Raw genomic sequence first — 5,065 nt, forward strand, 5'->3', positions numbered from 1 at the left:
GTGTCTTGTGAAAAACGAGCTCGCGAAGGGGTATCGCTCGCCCATGGCCGTTGGTTCAACAGTGGACGACTACGATTAGATCTAATCTTCACAGGAGCCGGTATACTCTGGTGGCCGCAGGATCGACGAGGGACGGCAGAGATTTTAAGTAATCAAAGACCGCACCATGCTCGTCCGATCAAGATGGATGGTCCAGATCCAATCCATCGAAAGGTTATCTCTCTATCTAATCTCCACCGTTGGATAAGAATCCAACGGTACGACCCTCATCTCCTTCCCCCGCCATATGGGCACGGCGGCGCGGCCGGCCAACCGCGGCGACGGCCGGAGTTCAGGGTCCCGCCTCCCTACTAGAAGCCCTAAATCGCGCACTAACGACGGCAATTCTTACGGAGCGATGAAGCGGATCGATTGGGGAAGGTATTACCTGTTGAGTAGGTCGCGAAGAGTACCGGCCACGGCGTGAGGCGGACGGTCGCGGAGACCGAAGTCCGGTGTGAAAACCCGAGGTGCTGGAGCGCGATTCGCCCAAGGCAAGCCGTTGACCACGTATCCTAGGGCCGGGTGAACCCTATTGAACACTCAACGTGAGTACGGTTGCGTTGAGCTCGATTCCGGCGCGGCGGCAATCTACAGGTTCCTCTTTCCGAGCAGCGGTGGTGGCTAGGACTTTGCGCCCGACTTGAACTCGTGAGCTATACAAGAGGAGGGGAGGACCGGTCCTAGACCAACGGCTTTATAGCCCTGGGGAGTCCGACCATGGCGCCAGCAACTTCCCCCGCGCGGAATCCGCCGTCCGCCGATCTCGGCGAGAGATTTCCGCCCGCGAGTCGCGTTCCGTTGGGAACGAATGACCTAACCAAGGGGGCCCACCCGCCGGTGATAGCGTGACACAGGCGCGCGCGAGAGATTGGATGACTAGTGGCCCCGCGGTGTCGGCGTGCGATAGCCACAGTTGGGCCGCGCGCAGGCAAATGTTACATGGGCCGGAAGCGGGATCAGTTGGCCCACGCGAACAATTCTGGTCTTCTTTTTATTTTCCTTTATTTTCTTCTCTCTTTATCCACAATTTAAATTTGAATTTGAATTTGGTTATGAAGTTCACCCTTGATTTAAAAACGTATTGATTCATATTTTAGTAGAAGGCAGTTATATTCCTATTCATATATTTATTTTTTTTATCTCATTTGCATAGTATTTTTCTCTCTTTTCTCAATTTCTAGGGTTTCCTTAGAACTTAAATTCTAATTGAGCATTAACACCTTTTTACATTATTTTTATATTATGTCACAAAATGCACACCACCAAAAGCCTCAGCATGATGCACAATTTATTGGCCTACCTTTTTATTAATTATTTGCTTTCCCGATGAAGTGTTCGCATGTGATGACACATAAACGTCAAATTCACATATAGATAAAGAGAAATCATTTTCTCCATTTATTTTGTCTCTAACGATTACAAATTGGGTATTACAAATCCTACCCCCTTAAAAATAATCTCGTCCTCGAGATTTGTAAGGAAAAAGGGTGCATGTTCATGTCGTCTCAACACATATGCACAAACGAAATCTCAGCATGATGCATATCTTATTAGCAAAACACAGGGTCAAATAGACCTTATTATTATTACTAAAATAGTAAAATACGACTACTGGCTAAACTAATATTTAGGTCTTACAAATAGAAAAATATATATATGTATCTATATTTATGTTTATCACTATTCTGGTTGTTCGTTGACTTCTTCACCGACTACTTCATCTTCAACTAGCTCTTCTTCTTGAATTTCAGGTTCACCTGGCTCAGCTTCTACTTCTGCATGATGGACTTGTCCCCGGTTGATAGATAGGGGCTGACTCTTTCCTGCCGAAGCCTGGCCTTGCTTCATCGGAGCCGGTGTAGTGTAGGCAGCTCTGTTGGGACAGTAGTTGGCGTAGTGTCCCGGTTGTCCACACTTGAAGCATGCCCTGTTGGTGGATGTGTTGGGAGCAACGGGTCCTGCTGGGGTGCTTGCTTTTGGAGGAGCAGTTGGTGCCTGTTGAGTTTGTTGTCCAGAACTGCCACTAGCTGGTGTACTTGGAGTGGTAGTATAGCGAGGACGGGAACTACTTCCAGCCTGCCCTTGGTTAGCAGCCTTTCTTTTCTCTCCAAATATACTCCTCTTGTTTTCTACAGCAATAGCTTTGTCAAGTAGCCTTTGGAAGGATGGGAATGTGTGCGATACCAGTTGATATTGCAAGGGTCCAATCAAACCGTCCAGAAAAAGCTCCTGCTTTTGCTCATCATCCTCAACATCTCTAGGAGCATATCGAGATAACTGGATGAATTTGTCCCTATATTCACTCACGGACATACTTCCTTGCTTGAGGGAGAGAAACTCCTTTCTCTTAATCTTCATGAGTCCAGCAGGAATATGGTAATTCCTGAATTGTGTGGAGAATTCTGCCCAGGTAATTGTATCGACAGCAGCATGAGCAGCGCAGTACGCATCCCACCAATCTGCAGCAGGACCAGCGAGACGACTTGATGCGTAGAGTACTTTCTCTCGGTCCGAGCACTGAGCTATGTTGAGCATCTTCTCTATAGACTTTAGCCAGTCATCAGCTTGTAGTGGATCCGTGGAGTTGGAGAAGGTTGGTGGTTTGTGGCTCATGAATTCCCGATGCTTATCTCGGGGTGGAACTGGTGGTGGAGGTGGAGGCAATGGCACCTGTTGCTGTTGTTGTTGTTGTTGAAGTTGTTGTTGCAGCTGCTGTTGTTGCACCCTTCTCTCCTGGCGTATCTCTTCCCGCTCTTGGTGCATCTCCCGACGTGCATCCTCTCTTTCCTGGCGCATTTCCTGGCGTTCTTGCTGCATTTGGGCGCGCATATCTGCCATAGTGTCAGCCATTTGCTGCATCATCCTCATTTGAGCTGCAATCAGTGGGTCAACTCCGCCTGGTGGAGGATTAGGAGGATTCATCTCTGCTGGCTGTGGCTGGGGTTGTCTATATATCCGCCGAGTGTGTCGATTAGGAGGTAAATCAATTCCACCACCCCTCCTGGTATTGACCATCTAAGTTAGAAGCATATCGTAAGATAGTTTTGCAAGGGAATCATTTGGTAGGCAGAATGAATAAGCTAATAGTTGGTTATGTACTGAAGATTCTTTGGTAGGGCTTGACCAGATATTTTATGTCAAGACTAGGGTAACTAGTTGTATGAGGTGAATGTCCAAAGGTAAGATAGAATCTGATAAGATGAGATAGATACGGAATACTAGATATTTTATTTTTTTTAGGGGAATAATCTAGTTTATCTAGTTATTTTTATAAACATTTTTTTATATGTATATGCAGATGTAATTGTGGACATTACTCCACAACTCATCACACTCAATCAAAGATCCAAATCAAACAAGTATCATAAGAACAAGCATTTCAAGCATATAGATACAAAAAAAATAGTTTTGTTTTTTTTCCTAAGAGTAGGTCTCCTATTCCTAAAGGTCACTTTTAGGCACAGGACTTCAAAGTGTGAAATCCACATTTGTCTTTAGAATGAAAAGGTAAGAATAATCAGAGTAAGCGGAATTAGATGAGAAATGATTAAGAAAAGTTTAGAAAAGAATCAGAGTAGCAGAGGTAAGTAGATAATGGTTGTCCAGTTCTATCTAGGTTTCGTCCTACAGTCAACATTCCTCTGATACCACTTCTGTCACACCCGAGTTTTAGGGGTCCAAAGCCCGGGCGTAAACATAATCACCAGGTGTGCTGGGACCAAGTCTCACACATATGATGAATCATGGCACAGGATCGAATGTCACATCTTTACTATATAACAAGAGTTCTATACAAAATAAATAAATAATTACATTATAAGGAGACAACGGTCCAGCAACCCAAAGTTGACTGGGAGACGACGGCCTAGATCTCTCACGAACTCATCGCAGCATCCTCCATGCGCCTCATCCTGTGGTACCTGTTCTTGACCTGTGGGGGGGTGTGAGACAGCAAGAGTGAGCTCACATACGTTCATCGCTCAACAAGTTGTGGGGAATAATGTGAATGAACTCGCCAAAGGTGGGAGCTCACGTGAAGTGTAAGGCTTACCAAAGAGGATGGTTGAAGCTGAGCATTGCTTTTAATGTTGGTCAAAATTTTATTAGCAATTACTAAGTATAAGTAAATACCAACCCAATTAAGTAGTAGAACAAAAGGAACAACAACATCACCTGCGATGCAATGCATATGACAAATTGAATTTAGTTCCATAAATTAATCATGTGAGGGTCCGAGCCGCTCATGACCGTGAGCACGGCTAGTATACCAGTTTTACACTCTGCAGAGGTTGCACATCTTTACCCACAAGTCATGTTACCCATCTGCCAAGGGATCGCAACTTCCCATACACCTCTACCGAGGAGGCGAGGCAGGGTAACACTACGAGGCCTTTACAAAGTTCCACTAGCTTCAGAAAACCCGCTACAGTTTATAGGAAGCTCCAATGCAGGAATTCCCTTGCAGGACCGCCATCGCAGCAAAATCCTCCCGAGGGCCTCCCTACACTGACCACTCCCCTACTGCCCTTGCCCCTTTCAGGTAAGGTAGTCCTCCACTAGCTTTCCTAATTAATCAGCCAAGGGCGTCCCATTATACCCTTGTGGTAGCACTGTTTTCCCGGGTGGTCGCTCCATGTTCCAATTAACATAATAATCTTATCATGAACGATAAATAACAACGGATAACAAAAGTATAATCATGAGTAATGTATCTTCATACCCAAAACCACATAAAGCACTAGCAAGTACTACCCAAAAAGTTCAGTGGTAACAAGGTATAAAGATAATCAAACTAGGGTAACCTATTGGGTCCCATCAAAATTAACCTATGCAGATCATTATGATTAATCAGAACATGGCTGGGTAAAAAGAAGTGATCAAGGGCACAACTTGCCTGGGACTTGAGATTCCAGGTACCAGGATGATCTTCAGATGACTCGTGACCTCACTGCTAGTCGTAGCAATACAAACAAACATTGTATAGGCAAAATTAACATTACACCAAACATATATGCAAAATACA

Source organism: Zea mays, chromosome 9 (assembly GCF_902167145.1).
Source record: "Zea mays cultivar B73 chromosome 9, Zm-B73-REFERENCE-NAM-5.0, whole genome shotgun sequence".
Taxonomy (NCBI): Eukaryota; Viridiplantae; Streptophyta; class Magnoliopsida; order Poales; family Poaceae; genus Zea; species Zea mays.